General features: G+C 43.1%; 1 non-coding gene across 1 annotated transcript; it reads left to right on the top strand.

The window, feature by feature from the left end:
• The first annotated feature begins 4696 nt into the window (after nt 1-4696).
• Nucleotides 4697-4803, top strand: LOC112585362. Its single transcript, XR_003109827.2, has one exon. It is a non-coding gene; the product is annotated as a U6 spliceosomal RNA (small nuclear RNA).
• Nucleotides 4804-17255: the final 12452 nt, after the last annotated feature.

Here is a 17255-nt window from a genome sequence, read left to right as displayed (position 1 = left end):
AATTTCTGGGTAAGGAAGATCTGCTGGAGAAGGGATAGGCTACCCACTCCAGTATTCTTGGGCTTTCCTTGTCGCTTAGCTGATAAAGAATCCACCTGCCATGTGGAGGACCTGGGTTCGACCCCTGGGTTGGGAAGATCCCCTGGAGAAGAGAAAGGCTACCCACTCCAGTATTTTGGCCTGGAGTCCATGGGGTCGCAAAGAGTTGGACACGACTCTTCATTTTATTTATTTGGCTGTACCAGATCTTAATTGCTACATGTGGGATCTAGTTTCCTGACCAGGGATTGAACCTGGACCCCCTGCTTTGGGAGTGTGGAGTCTTAGCCATTGGACCACAAGGAAGTCCTTAAAATTTTTTGAATGTTGTTTTAAATTTTTAAAATTGAAATATAGTTGATTTTCAGTGTTTCAGGTATACAGTAAAGTGATTCAGTTATAAATATATATATGTATGTATGTGTGTATAGATAGATCAATAGATATAGATATTATAGGTGGCGCTAGTGGTAAAGAACTTGCCTGCCGATGCAGGAGACATAAAAGACCTGAGTTCGATCCCTGAATTGGAAAGATCCCCTGGAGGAGGGTATGGCAATCCACTCCTGTATTCTTGCCTTGAGAATCCCATGGACAGAGGAACCTGGCAGGCTACGGCCCATAGGGATGCAAAAAGTCGGGCAACTTATCATGACTTAGTGCATTATATAGATACATTCTTTTTCAGATTCTTTTCTATTATAGGTTATTATAAGATATTGTATATAGTGATATGTAGTAGGTCCTCGTTATCTATTTTATATATAGTAGTGTGTCTCTGTTAATCCCAAACTCCTAATTTATCCCTCCCCACCTCCCCTTCCCCCTTTGGTAATCATAGGTTTGTTTTCTATGTCTATGAGTCTATTTCTGTTTTGTAAGTAAATTCATTTGTATCAATTTTTTAGATTCTGCAGGTAAGTGATATTTGTCTTTGTCTTTGTTTTTATCTGACTTACTTCACTTAGTATGATAACCTCCAGGTCTATTCATGTTGCTGCAATTATTTCATTATGGCATTAGTTCATTCTTTTTTTTTTAAAAAAAGTATCTATTTATTTTTGGTTGCACTGGGTCTTTGTTGCTGCCTGCAGGCTTTCTCTGGTGGTGGCGAGCGTGTCCCACTCTTTGTTGTGGTGTGCAGGCTTTCTGTAGTTGCAGTGGCTTTTCTTGTTACCGAGCACAGGCTCCAGGCTCACAGGTTTCAGTAGTTGTAGCACCTCGGCTCAGTAGTTGTGGCTCACAGACTCTAGAATACAGGCTGAGCAGTTGTGGTGCACAGGCCCAATTGCTCTGCAGTGTGTGGACTCCTCCCAGACCAGGGACTGAACCTGTGTTCCCTGTAGTGACAGGCAGATTTTTATCCACTGCGCCAGTAGGGAAGTCCTAGTTCATTCTTTTTTATGGCTGAGTAATATTCCATTGTGTATATGTACCACATCATCTTTATCCATTCTTCTGTCAGTGGACACTTAGGTTGCTTCCATTCCTTGGCTATTGTAAATACACTGCTATGAAAATTAGGGTGCAATATATCTTTTTGAATTATGGTTTTCTCCAGATATATGCTCTAGAGGGGGATGTTGGATCTTATGGTAGCTCTATTTTTAGTTTTTTAAGGAACTTCCATGCTGTTCTCCATAGTGGCTGCACTGACTTACATTTCTACCAATAGTGTAGGAAGGTTTCCCCACATACCTTTTTTCACATCCAGCTTCCCCCATTTTGCCCCCAGAATCTTGCTATTTTAATAGTACATCTCAGAGAATGTTTCATTTAGGCACATAGAAATCCACTTCCTTTTTAAAATGGCTGCAAAATGTCCCAATTGTGTATTTTAACAAAATTTATTTAGTAAGTGTCCAGCTGACAGTCATTTAGATTTAGATTACTAACATTTTTTCTATGATATATACAAGAGTAAACATCTTGTATATCTTTGCATAATGTACAAGAATGTCTATAAGATAGATTTCTAGAAGTAGGAGTGCTGCATTAAAGGGTTTGTACATTTAAAATGTCAATAAATATTACTAATTTGTCCTTCAAAGAGATCACATTAGTTTACACCCCACTGATAGTATATAAGGATAGTTGTTTCCCTACCCTATTATCAACCCTGGATTTAAACTCACTTTTTTTTTTTTCCTTTGAAGTACCAAAATGCATATTTAAAAGAACAGGCATCATAACGATTCCTTCTCTGGGCAAGAAGTCCAGTTTTGTTTTATCTTTGTGATAATAGATCTGGGCCTTCTGCCCTGTCCTGTGTTCTCCACTCTGAAGGGTTGGGGCAGATGACCTGATCACAGAATAGCTCCAGGTCACCAGGAAAAAGGCTAGGCCAGACCGGGCTTGTGTCCTGCCTGATGATGGAGTGCAAACAAGCCCAGTTCTATAACAGAACACAAAGCCATTGTCGGGAAACCACAAATTGCTGACTTGCTCCTGCAAACAATCAATACTCAGAAGCTGAGTCCAGGAATTTTAAGGCTGCACCCTGCATGAAGGGCTGAGTAGGGGAGGACACTCTGTTAGAAAAGAACCCCACAACAGAGGTCCTGGCGGTGCTTCTTAGAGAGCCATCAAGAAGGCCTTGTGTCCCTTTTGCCACGCCCTCTAATGATCCCAGAACCCTAGGCTGCCAGAGCCAGAGTGGCTCAGGACATTATCTCACCCTAGTGGAGACCAAGTGAAGAGCTAGGGCAGCTCCAAGAAGTATGTGCTCACTTTCATGGTACAGTGTGGTGCAGTGATTAGTGACCACCCCTAGGCTCAAATCCCAGTTCTGCATTTACCAGTTCTCAGAAAACGAAGATCATGGCATCTGGTCCCATCACTTCATGGGAAATAGATGGGGAAACAGTGGAAACAGTGTCAGACTTTATTTTTTTGGGCTCCAAAATCACTGCAGATGGTGACTGCAGCCATGAAATTAAAAGACGCTTACTCCTTGGAAGGAAAGTTATGACCAACCTAGATAACATATTCAAAAGCAGAGACAATACTTTGCCAACAAAGGTCCGTCTAGTCAAGGCTATGGTTTTTCCTGTGGTCATGTATGGATGTGAGAGTTGGACTGTGAAGAAGGCTGAGCGCCAAAGAATTGATGCTTTTGAACTGTGGTGTTGGAGAAGACTCTTGAGAGTCCCTTGGACTGCAAGGAGATCCAACCAGTCATTCTGAAGGAGATCAGCCCTGGGATTTCTTTGGAAGGAATGATGCTAAAGCTGAAACTCCAATACTTTGGGCACTCATGCGAAGAGTTGACTCATTGGAAAAGACTGATGCTGGGAGGGATTGGGGGCAGGAGGAGAAGGGGACGACAGAGGATGAGATGGCTGGGTGGTATCACTGACTCGATGGACGTAAGTCTGAACTCAGGGAGTTGGTGATGGACAGGGAGGCCTGGCGTGCTGCGATTCATGGGGTCGCAAAGAGTTGGACACAACTGAGCGACTGAACTGACTGACTGACCAATTCTCTGACCTTGTGCATAGGACTTCAGCCCTCTCAGCCTCAGTTCTTCATCTATAGAATAGAGGTAGCACGTACTTCAGTAGGACATTGTGAGGATTCAATTGATTATGTTTGTATATAACAGCATGGTGCCTGGCTCTTTGTAAGGGCTTAATGAAGTATTATTGTTGTTGTTGTTATTAATAATAATAGGAGCTTGTGTGTTGGGGGGACTAAGGAAGGCTTCCTGGAGGAGGAATCATTTGAACTAGATCTTAAAGATTTGGGAAGATTTCATACATTGGGAGAATAAAGAGAATGAGTGAAGTTCACATGTAAAGGCTCTCTTATAGCTTCCTGGGCCTGACCCAGAGACACTTGGAGGCCTCAGTGGTAGGTCAACATGGAGAGGAGGGTGAGGTACAGACAGGGGACCTGCTTTGGAAATTGCCCAGTGGTTTTACAACTGGACAGATGGATGCAGGGGCCAGAGTGTAGATTGAATGGACTCCACAGTGTCACTGGCATAAGAAGTCCAAATTGGAGCATGTGGCTGGGCACAGTTGTAGGAGTCTTTGCAAGGGGTTAGTGACATCGTAGGAATAAATCCTGGAAATCCTCACACTGAACTCAGTGGCATATATTCTGATCAAACTGTCTATGTCTCAAATATCTCATCTTTCATTGCAATGTGACATGGTCTTCTCCCATTGTCCAACTCCCAGCCCATCATTGCTTTGACAACCCATGTCTCGTATAAGAAGAATGAAGCTGAGAGCTTACTAATGCTCTCCTGCTGCAGCCTCTTTGGAGACAATTTTTATTGCATCGTCTCCCATAAACTTTGACATCTTATACCCCTTCCTGTGAAGTTCATGAACACTGAGAGTTCCCAGATGGATCCAGGTTGCACCAGACATCATGGGAAGAGTAGGAGTCTTCCTTTACCAGATAAACATACTGATTAAATAAATTCTGAAAGTAAGCTAGGGGACAGCTGAGGACCAATCTGGGATTTTCACTTATTCACCTGTTTACTTCTTGGGAAAATGCAGGCAACAGAGGCTGTAACTGCCAAATGCCAGATTTGCCAAAAGAGCTTGGACTTTAGGTACTGCGTCATTAAGATCCATTAGAGAACTTCCCCAGTTCCTACTGAAAATACCTTACCTGCAAGGCCCACAACATAGCAGGAACAGTGCTCGCTTCAGCAGCACATATACTAAAATTAGAACGATACAGAGAAAATTAGCATGGCCCCTGTGCAAGGATGACATGCAAATTCGTGAAGTGTTCCATATTTTTAGATCAATGGAACAAAATAGAAAGCCCAGAGATAAATCCACGCACATATGGACACCTTATCTTTGACAAAAGAGGCAAGAATATACAATGGATTAAAGACAATCTCTTTAACAAGTGGTGCTGGGAAATCTGGTCAACCACTTGTAAAAGAATGAAACTAGAACACTTTCTAACACCATACACAAAAATAAACTCAAAATGGATTAAAGATCTAAACGTAAGACCAGAAACTATAAAACTCCTAGAGGAGAACATAGGCAAAACATTCTCTGACATACATCACAGCAGGATCCTCTATGACCCACCCCCCAGAGCATTGGAAATAAAAGCAAAAATAAACAAATGGGACCTAATTAACCTTAAAAGCTTCTGCACATCAAAGGAAGCTATTAGCAAGGTGAAAAGACAGCCTTCAGAATGGGAGAAGATAATAGCAAATGAAGCAACTGACAAACAACTAATCTCGAGAATATACAAGCAACTCCTACAGCTCAACTCCAGAAAAATAAATGACCCAATCAAAAAATGGGCCAAAGAACTAAATAGACATTTCTCCAAAGAAGACATACAGATGGCTAACAAACACATGAAAAGATACTCAACATCACTCATTATCAGAGAAATGCAAATCAAAACCACTATGAGGTACCATTTCACACCAGTCAAATGGCTGCGATCCAAAAGTCTACAAGTAATAAATGCTGGAGAGGGTGTGGAGAAAAGGGAACCCTCTTACACTGTTGGTGGGAATGCAAACTAGTACAGCCACTATGGAGAACAGTGTGGAGATTCCTTAAAAAACTGGAAATAGAACTGCCTTATGATCCAGCAATCCCACTGCTGGGCATACACACTGAGGAAACCAGAAGGGAAAGAGACACGTGTACCCCAATGTTCATCGCAGCACTGTTTATAATAGCCAGGACATGGAAGCAACCTAGATGTCCATCAGCAGATGAATGGATAAGAAAGCAGTGGTACATATACACAATGGAGTATTACTCAGCCATTAAAAAGAATACATTTGAATCAATTCTAATGAGGTGGATGAAACTGGAGCCTATTATACAGAGTGAAGTAAGCCAGAAAGAAAAACACCAATACAGTATACTAACGCATATATATGGAATTTAGAAAGATGGTAACAATAACCCTGTGTACGAGACAGCAAAAGAGACACTGATGTATAGAACAGTCTTATGGACTCTGTGGGAGAGGGAGAGGGTGGGAAGATTTGGGAGAATGGCATTGAAACATGTAAAATATCATGTATGAAACGAGTTGCCAGTCCAGGTTCGATGCACGATACTGGATGCTTGGGGCTGGTGCACTGGGATGACCCAGAGGGATGGTATGGGGAGGGAGGAGGGAGGAGGGTTCAGGATGGGGAACACATGTATACCTGTGGCGGATTCATTTTGATATTTGGCAAAACTAATACAATTATGTAAAGTTTAAAAAAAACAAACAAACAAACACATAGCAGGAACATCTTTGTTCCAGGGAAGTTGTCCCTATGAAGCAGACAAAAACCTGCAACTGGGTAGATGTGTCCAGGGGCCAGAGTGTAGATAGAAGGACTGGCAGAGCCATATAGTTTTCTGAACCCGTGCAAAGAAGCTAGGGTTTAAGACAAAGCTTTGGCCCCGGGCAGGAGGTCTGAGGGCTTCCCACCTCATTATTCTTGCCTGGAGAATTCCATGGACAGAGGAGCATGGCAGGCTATAGTTTGTGGGGTTGCAAAAAGTCAGACATGACTGAGCAACTAACATACACACACACATACAGGAGAACTGAGCCACCTCAGGGGCAAGCAGAAAGCTGGAGCATCAGAGCTCCTCACAGGCTCACTGGACACCAGGCTCAGGGGCAGCAAGACCAATTTCAGAAGAGGGATCTTGACACCTGGCTTGGCTTGGTGTCATGAAACAACCCCTGTTCTTATATGTGTTTCTCTTTCATGGATAAGGTGAAGGTATTTGTTTTAAGTTTGGCTATCTGCTGCTGCTAAGTCGCTTCAGTCATGTCCGACTCTGTGTGACCCCATAGACAGCAGCCCACAAGGCTCTTCTGTCCCTGGGATTCTCCAGGCAAGAACACTGGAGTGGGTTGCCATTTCCTTCTCCAGTTTGGCTATAAGTGAGAGTAAATAAAGAGTAGCTCAAATAAGGTTGACATTCTCAATCACAAAATTGTAGAGGTTGTCAGTCCTGGGCTGATACAGCACTCCATGATGTCAGTGACCCAGGCTCCTTCCCTGTTGTGGCTCCACCATCCTCAGCATGTGGCTGTCACATCATCGTTCATGATGGCTGCTCCTGCCATGTGTCTGACATTCCAGCCAGTATAAAGAAGGAAGGGACAAAGAAGGGCACACTCCCTCACTTTAGAGACATGTCCCAGAAGTTACCTGCACCACATATAACCTGTTGGTCAGATTTTAGTCATATGGCCATACCTAGCTGTAAGCGAGGCTGGGAAATATGGTCTTTCTTCTGAGTGGACAGATTTATGAGTTCCTATTACAGAAAGTAGTAGGAAAAATAGATACTAAGGGACAACCAGCAGCCTCTGTGACAATCAGTTTATCATCTGTTTTCCTAAGGGACTGGATATCCCTGAAGCAAGAGAGTATGGTCATGTTCTTGTGGGTAGGTAAATCTCTCCTTTAAGGGGGTGATGTTTCTTTGTGAAAATTGTAGAGGACAGTGAAGTATAAGAGAGGAAATCAGTGTGAAAGATATGCTTGAAATAGGCAAGCTGAAGACCAGCTGTCTGTTTGGGTTTCTTTCTGGGAGCTGGGAATCAGAGCAGTTTATATAGGTGAATAGGATCTCTGGGTGGGGAGAAAAATGGCCTCTGATACACTGAGGGAGGTCTCCCTTAGGGTGTTCCTAGCTGAAGAGGAGAGGACCTGACTTTCTAAGGTAATCTAGCTCATGTTGTTCTTAATGTTTATTTCCATTTTGCTGTCCCCTGAACCCTAGGGAAAGTCTTGTTCACTGCCTGTGTCTGGTCATGGCTATGTCATTCGAATTATAAGATGGGGTGTCTTTCCACATTTGAATGCAGGTTCCATCAGGGCAGGCCCCTTTTCTTTTATGTAGTGGCTGCCTGATGATGAAAGGCACATACCAGCATGGATTGCTTCTATTACATTCAACAGCTGCTGCTTCCCTCCCTCAACACTGCCTGGCAGCCTTTCCCTGTGGCAAGGACTTAGATGTGGGGTATATCTCTAGTTTAACACTGAATCCCCAGAGCCACATACGCAGGAAACACTTGGTGATTAAATTGAATGAACATAACACAGTAAACTCCGGGAGTTGGTGATGGACAGGGAGGCCTGGTGTGCTGCGGTTCGTGGGGTCACAAAGAGTCGGACACAACTGAGCGACTGAACTGAACTGAACACACAAAACTCTTCACAGTCTGGTCCCGGCATATATTTTATTTATTTATTTTTAAAGAAGTAATGTTATCTTTAAAAAAAAAAATTGTGTATTTGGCTGTGCCAGGTCTTTGTTGTGGCATGTGGGGTCTGTGATCCTCATTGCAGCAGGTGGGCTCTTTTAGCTGCGGCATATGTGGGATCTAGTTCCCTGATCAGGGATCATACCTAGGTCCCTGCATTGGGAGCGTGGAGTCTTAGCCACTGGAACACCAGGGAAGTCTCCCAGTATATATTTTAGTCTCTTCCCTTAGCCTCAACTCTAGTTAGTCTCTGAAAGTGTTAGTTGCTCAGTCATGTCCGACTCTTTGCAACCCCATGGTTGCAAACCATGTAGCCTAACATGTAGCCTAAACCCCATGTAGCCTGACAGTTCCCTCTCTGTCCATGAAATTCTCCAAGCAAGTACTGGAGTGGGTTGCCATTCGCTTCTCCAAGGGATCTTTCTGACCCAGGGGTTGAACCCAGATCTCCTGCATTGCAGGCAGACTCATTACTGTCTGAGCCATCAGGGAGGCCCAGTTAGTCTCTGATGCTGCTGCTGCTGCTAAGTCGCTTCAGTCGTGTCTAACTCTGTGCGACCCCAGAGATGGCAGTGCCCCAGACTCCCCCGTCCCTGGAATTCTGCAAGCAAGAACACTGAAGTGGGTTGCCATTTCCTTCTCCAATGCATGAAAGTGAAAAGTGAAAGTGACGTCGCTCAGTCATGTCTGACTCTTAGCGACCCCATCCATGGACTGCAGCCTACCAGGCTCCTCCATCCATGGGATTTTCCAGGCAAGAGTACTGGAGTGGGGTGCCATTGCCTTCTGGTTAGTCTCTGCTGCTGCTGCTAAGTCGCTTCAGTCGTGTCTGACTCTAGCAACCCCATGGACTGCAGCCTACCAGGCTTCTCCGTCCATGGGATTTTCCAGGCAAAAGTACTGGATTGGGGTGCCATTGCCTTCTAGTTAGTCTCTGCTGCTGCTGCTGCTAAATCGCTTCAGTTGTGTCCGACTCTAGCAACCCCATGGACTGCAGCCTACCAGGCTCCTCTGTCCATGGGATTTTCCAGGCAAGAGTACTGGAGTGGGGTGCCATTACCTTCTCCGAGTTAGTCTCTAGCCTCAACTAATAAAAATAGCAATATTGATCATTATCATGCATTGAATGTATATCAGGTGCCAATCATTGTTCTTAACTCTTATGTGCATTGACTTTTATAATACTTATAGAACCCTATCAGGTTAATATAATTATTATCTGCAGTTGTCTGATGAGGAAATTAGAGAGGTGAGATACTTTGCTGAAGGCCATGTAGCCAGCAAGTGGTAGAGCCAGGACTTGAAGTCAGGCAGTGTGCTCAGACCCTTAACTATTCCCACCCACCCCTTTTCTAGTGCCTCTGTTTCAGAGGCAGCCTTGCTCTTTCCAGTCTCAGACCTGGGCTCTGCTAGAATGCCTTTCCGTAATCTCTGGCTCTAGCAAGCTCTGTTTACCTTTTAAAGTACTGCCCAGATTTCATCCCTATTTCCACCTGCCTCTCCAACTAGGGAGGAAAGCTTCCCTTCTCTCCTCTTTGCCCCCTTTACTAGTTGCTCCCAACCCTGACCTGAAAGCTCTCCTGAAATTGAGACTGCATCTCACGTCTCAGTATCCCCAACCTTCAGCATGGTACCTGTATATGGAAGGTCCTTCGTTCATGTTTGTTGAATAAGTAATTGATCCCACTCTTTCACACACGAGGAAACAAGTCCAGACAGGTGGAGGGACCTGAACACATCACAAAGCAAGTGAGAGAAACAGCCAAGGCCAGATCCCAGGACTCATGATTCTCAGTCCTGCTCTTGTACACAACCATGCTGTCTGTGCAAGGAATATTTGAAAAAGCCTTCATGCATTTTGAGCCTTTCTTCATTCTGTCTCACATCTCACCCCAAAGAGCACTTCTTTGAGAATGCTGGTGGGAGAGTGAGTTTTGGCAAATCTTGTCTGGAAGTCATGAGGCAATAGGGACAAACAGACAAACGATCTTGGGATGTATTTTGCTGGCCCAGTCTTTAAAACCAGCAGAACAAAACACTCCAAACTGAAGCTGTGGCCTCTGGCCAGCAGGACCAAGTCAACTTGGACGGAATTCACTAAATGGGTCTTCCTCTTTTTTTATTAAAATGATGGGGCCATTGGATAGGAAATGCTTTCTGTTTTGTCTGGATTTTCTTCAAGACAAAGCAAAAAAATATTGAAAATTTCACAAGATCCTAGAAATTTCCAAATGTAAACTAGCTCTGGGCACATCTTATCTTGCCCCATCTCATTGTCACATGAATCCTTGTGGCCCAAGACATGCAACTCCCCACTACGCTGAGATCAGAAAAGGCTAGAGGGAGAGCTGATAACCATTAATCACAGTTAGGAAAAAAAAATCAGAGAAATGATTAAGAAAACATTACACTTCTTTTATTAACTCAATTCTAGATGGTAACATGGTGGTGGTGAAAACACAGACTTTTGAGAAGGTGGATCAGGGTAGGAATCCTGGTGCTACTATTAAACAGTTGTGTGAATTTGAGCAAGTTAATTGCCTTCTTTGAGCTTCAGTTTTATCATCTATAAAAATGATTATAGTACCTATATATCACATGGTGTTGTTGTGGGGACTGAATGAGATAAAGCAAGCCCAGCATCATGTCTAATACGTAAAGAGTGCTTAATTGATATTAGCTATTATTATTACTTGTACATAATGTCCTTTATGGCTAAAATGCCTTTCCTTGCCTAGGAAACTTCTACTCACCATTCAGCACCGACCATAAGGGTATTCTCCAAGGTGAGGTATCTTTGACTGCCCCCTCTTTCTTCTCCAACATGGTCCCTAGTTCTCTCAGGTCTCCCTCACCCCCTCACCTTTACTCTTCTAATAGAGCAATGATCTTACTATCTAGAAATTATTTGTTTCTTTGCCTGTTGTGGGCAGTGACAGCCAGAAGGACAGACTCGGGTCTGTGCCCCGAGTCCTGACAGTGCCTACATCCTTAGAATAGAAACACTCTGAGTTTGGGAAGTGGAGGGTGGCAAAGATGACAGGTTAGGAAGACCCTGAGCTCACCTCCTCTCACAGGCACACCAAAATTACAAATGCTTATAGAGCAACTATAGATGAGAAAGACTAAAAGACTGGCTGAAAAGATCTTTTGCAACTGAAAGTATAAAGAAAGAACCAAAATAAGATGGGTAGGAGGGGTGGAGACATGGGATAGTTAAGACCCATACCCCTGGGTGGGTGACCCACTAATGAAGGGTAATTACAATTGCAGAGGTTGTTTCTGGGGACTGAGGGGTCCAAGCCCCGCACTGGGCCTACCAGCCCAGGGTTCTTGCACCAGGAAGATAAGCCCCCAGAATGTTTGGCTTTGAAGGCATGCAGAGCTTTCTTTTGGAGAGCCAGAGGGCAGTGGGAAATAGAGAATACACTTTTAAAGGATGCTCACAGAATCTTACACATTCTGGGATTCAGAGCAGAAACAGAAATTTAAAAGGATCCTGAATTAGACCCACTTTCTGATCTTGGAGAGCCTCCCAGAGAGTCAGGAGGCAACAGGAGCTCACGCTGGGGACACAGACACTAGTGGCAGCTATTTGGGGGCGCTTATTCTACCATGAGAACCCTGGTACTGGCAAGTGCCTTTATGGGATCCTTCCTCTAACTTACTAGTGCTTGGATCTACTCACCATACTAGCAGGCCACCATTGGCTCTGAGACATCTTGCACCCCTCAGCCAGCTGCCCTGGGATCTGACAGCATTCCCCAGTGGGCTGACACAAGCTGCAGGACACCCACACCCTGCAGCCAGCTGTGTCAGGAACTGCCCAACAGTGGGCTCACACCAGCTCTGGGACCCCCAGGGCCCTGCAGCCAGAGACCTTGAGACCTGGCTCTGCCTACTGGTGGGCAGGCACTTGCTCTAGGATTCCCCTGGGCATTGTCCCTGCCCATCAGCAGGCTAACACCAGCACTGAGACACCGGGGACCATTAAGACTGCTGCCCCAGATATAGTTGACCCACTTGCCAGTGGGTCAGCATTAACTTTGGGACATTCTGGATCCAGCAGAAAGGCATGTCAGGAGCTGGCTCCATCTACTTCTAAGCCAGCTGTCCCCGGGATACAGCCCCACCATCCAGTGGGCCAACATTAAGCTTACGACACCCTAGATCCAGCAGAAAGGCATGTCAGGAACTGGCCCCACCCACCAGCAGACAAACACTACATCTAGGACCCCTGGTCCTGCAACCACCCACACAGCACCTGGCTCTACCTTCCAGTGGGCCAGCACTAGCCCTGGGGCCCCAGGGAATGTAGCCAGCTGCTTCATGACCTGGCTTTGCCCACCAGCAGCTGGCAACCTGTACACAAGGCAGGGCATGGCAACCAGCCAGACCAATGGTCAGCAACTTAAAAACAATCATGTATGTGTATATATGATTGTATAGCTATACAAAAACCTCATGGTAACTGCAAAAGAAAATCTGTAATAGATATAGACACAGAAAAGAAAAAGGAATTCAAGCATAACACTACAGGCAGACATCAAATCACAGGAGAACAAAAGAAAGGGGAAAAAAGACCTACAAAACAAATCCAAACAATTACCAAAATGGCAGTAAGAACATACATATTGATAATTATCTTAAATGTAAATGGACTAAATACTCTAACCAAAAGACACAGTCAGGCTGAATGGACACAAAAACAAGACCCATATATTTGCTGCCTGCAAGAAAATCACTTCAGATCTAGGCACACATACAGACTGAAAGTGAGGGGATGTAAAAAGGTATTCCACACAAATGAAATCAAAAGAAGCAAAAGTAGCAACACATATCAGACAGAAGAGACTTTAAATCATTACAAGAGGCAGAAAACACCACATAATGATCAAGGAATCAATCTAAGAAGATATAACAATTGCAAATATATATGCACTAGTATAGGAGCACCTCAATATATGAAGCAAATGCTTACAGCCATAAAAGAAGTACTCAACAGTAACATAATACTAGGGTACTTTAACACCCCATTTACACCAATGGACAGATCTTCCAGACAGAAAATAAGGGAGCATAGGCCTTAAATAATATATTAGACCAAATGGATTTAAAGCAGCAGAATACATATTCTTTTCAAGTGCACATAGAACATTCTGCAGCATATAGCACATGCTAGGGAACAAAACAAGCCTTGGGAAAATTTAAGAAAATTGAAATCATACTAAGCATCTTTTCTGACCATAATACTATGAGACTAGAAATCAGCTATAAGAAAAAAAGCCCTGCAAAAAACACAAACACATGAAGGCTAAACAATATGCTGCTGAACAACCAATGGATCAATGAATAAATCATAGAAGAAATGTAAAAAATACCTACAGAAAAATGAAAACAAACAAACAAAAAATCCAAAATCTATGGGCTGCAGTAAAAGCAGTTCTTGCAGTGATACACACTTACTTCAGGAAGCAAGACAAATCTCAAATAAACAACCTAACATTACATCTGAAGTAACTAGAAAAATCAGAACAAGCAAATCCAAAGTTAGCAGAAGGGAAGAAATCATAAAGATCAAAAAAGAAAATAAAAGAAAACTACTAAAAAAAAGGTAGAAAAGGTAAATAAAACCAAGAGCTGGTACTGTGAAAAGATAAAATTGATAAACTTTTAGGCAAATTCATCAAGGAAAAAAGAAGGCCCACATCAATGAGGGTTTCCCAGATAGTGCTAGTGCTAAGGTGCCTGCCAACACAGGAGACATAAGAGACGCGGGTTCAATACCTGGGTTGGAAGATCCCATGGAGTAGGAAATAGCAACCCACTTTTGTATTCTTGCCTGGAGAATCCCATGGACAGAGGAACCTGGCAGGCTACAGTCCATGGGTCAGAAAGAGTTAAAAGATGCTTGCTCCTTGGAAGAAAAGATATGACCAACCTAGACAGCATGTTAAAAAGTGGAGATATTGTTTGCTGACAAAGGTCTGTCTAGCCAAAGCTATGGTTTTTCCACTAGTCATGTATGGATGTGAGAGTTGGACTATAAAGAAAGCTGAGCGCTGAAGAATTGATGCTTCTGCAGCTGTGGTGTTGCAGAAGACTCTTGAGAGTCCCTTAGACTGCAAGGAGATCAAACCAGTCAATCCTAAAGAAAATCAGTCCTGAATATTCATTGGAAGGACTGATGCTAAAGCTGAAACTCCAATACTTTGGCTACCTGATGTGAAGAACTGACTCATTTGCAAAGACCCTGATGCTGGGAAAGATTGAAGTCAGGAGGAGAAGGGGATGACAGAGGATGAGATGGTTGGATGGCATCACCAACTGGATGGATATGAGTTTGAGCAAGCTCCAGGAGTTGGTGATGGACAGGGAAGCCTGGCGTGCTGCAGTTCATAGGGTCACAAAGAGTCAGACGTGACTGAGCGACTGAACTAAACTGAACTGAACTGAGTGACTAACACTTTCACTTTCAAATCAATAAACTCAGAAGTGAAAATGAATTTACAACTGACACCACAGAAATACAAAAGATCATAAGTGATTACTATGAGCAATTATACACCAGTAAAGTGGACAACCCAGGAAAAAAATGGACAAATTCTTTGAAAGCTATAATCTCCCAAGACTGAACAAGGAATAGAAAATATGAATACACCACTTACCAGTAATGAAATTGATTCAGTAATTTGAAAACTCCCAACAAACCAAAGTCCAGGACCAGATGGCTTCACAGGTGAATTCTACCAAATATTCAGAGGATAGTTAACACTGATCCTTCTGAAATTATTCCAAAAACATTGCAGAGGAAAAAACAATTCTGAATTTATTCTAAAAGCCAGCATCACCCGATACCAAAACCAGATAAAGATATCAGACAAAAGGAAAATCAAGGGTTAATATCACTGATGAATATATATGCAAAAATCGTCAATAAAATACTAGCAAATCAAATTCAACAATGCATTGAAAGGATCATACACCATGATCAAGTGGGATTTATCTCAGGGATGCAAAGAGGGTTCAACATTTGCAAATCAGTCAATGTGATACACTACTTTAAGAAATTGAGAGAAAAAGCTTTTGACAAAATTCAATATCAATTTATGATAAAAACTCAATAAAGTGGATGGTGGAGAGATGGCGAAAAAAGTGGAAAGTTACAGATTTTATTTTCTTGGGCTCCAAAATCACTGCAGACAGTGGCAACAGCTATGAAATTAAAAGACACCTGCTCCTTGGAAGAAAAGCTATGACAAACTTCAGTGAGTCAGGCAGTCAGTTCAGTCGCTCAGTCATGTCTGACTCTTTGTGACCCCATGGACTGCAGCACGCCAGGTTTCCCTGTCCATCACCAATTCCCGGAGCCTTCTCAAACTCATGTCCATTGAGTCAGTGATGCCATCCAACCATTTCATCCTCTATTGTCCCCTTCTCCTCCTGACTTCATTCTTTCCCAGCATCAGGGTCTTTTCAAATGAGTCATTTTTCCCGTCAGGTGGCCAAAATATTGGAGTTTCAGCTTTAGCATCAGTCCTTCCAATGAATACTCAGGATTGATCTCCTTTAGGATGGACTGGTTGGATCTCCTTGCTGTCCAAGGGACTTTCAAGAGTCTTCTCCAACACCACAGTTCAAAAGCATCAATTCTTCGGTGCTCAGCTTTCTTTATAGTCCAACTCTCACATCCATACATGACTACTGAAAAAAACAAAGTTTTGACTAGACAGACCTTTGTTGGCAAAGTAATGTCTCTGCTTTTTTATATGCTGTCTAGGTTGGGCATAACTTTTCTTTCAAGGAGCCAGTGTCTTTTAATTTCATGGCTGCAGTCACCATCTGCAGTGATTTTGGAGGCCCCCCCCCAAAAAAAAACAAAGTCTGTCACTGTTTCCATTGTTTCCCCATCTATTTGCCATGAAGTGATGGAACCAAATGCCATGATCTTAGTTTTCTGAATGTTGAGTTTTAAGCCAACTTTTTCACTCTCCTCTTTCACTTTCATCAAGAGGCTCTTTAGTTCTTCTTATTCCTGAGAAATCTGTATTCAGGTCAAGAAGCAACAGTTAGAACTGTACATGGACCAACAGACTGGTTCCAAATCAGGAAAGGAGTACGTCAAGGCTGTATTTTGTCACCCTGCTTATTTAACTTATATGCAGAGAACATTATGTGAAATGCTGGCCTGGATGAAGCACAAGCTGGAATCAAGATTGCTGGGAGAAATATCAATAACCTCAGATATGCAGATGACACCACACTTATGGCAGAAAGTGAAGAACTGAAGAGCCTCTTGATGACAAATATAGATAATGCATTAAAAAGCAGAGACATCACTTTCTGACAAATGTCTATATAGTCAAAGTTATGGTTTTTCCAGCAGTCATGTATAGTTGTGAGAGCTTGACCATGAAGAAGGCTGAGCACTGGAGAATTGAGGCTTTTGAACTGTGGTGCTGGAGAAGGCTCTTGAGATTCCCTTGGACAGTAAGGAAATCAAACCAGTCAGTCCTAAAGGAAATCAGTCCTGAATATTCATTGGAAGGGACTGATGCTGAAGCTGAAGCTGAAGCTCCAGGACTTTGACCACCTGAAGCAAAGAGCCTTCTTATTGGAAAAGACCCTGATGCTGGGAAAGATTGAAGACAAAAGGAGAAGAGGGTGGTAGAGGATGAGATGTTTAGATAGCATCAATGACTCAATGGATATGAATTTGAGCAAACTCTGGGAGATAGTGGAGGACAGAGGAGCATGTTATGCTACAGTACACGGGGTCACAAAGAGTTGGACATTACTTAGCAACTGAACAACAATAACAACAACTGGCAGAGGATCAGTGAAACAGAATAGCCAAGAAATGAACCCACATTCTGGGCAATTAATCTGTGACAAAAGAGGAAGAATATATAATGAAAAATGACAATCTCTTCTATAAATGGTGTTGGGAAAATTGGACAGGTATATGCAAAAGAATC

Source organism: Bubalus bubalis, chromosome 5 (genome assembly GCF_019923935.1).
Source record: "Bubalus bubalis isolate 160015118507 breed Murrah chromosome 5, NDDB_SH_1, whole genome shotgun sequence".
In the NCBI taxonomy this organism is placed as follows: Eukaryota; Metazoa; Chordata; class Mammalia; order Artiodactyla; family Bovidae; genus Bubalus; species Bubalus bubalis.
This window is presented reverse-complemented; position numbering and strand designations above follow the sequence as displayed.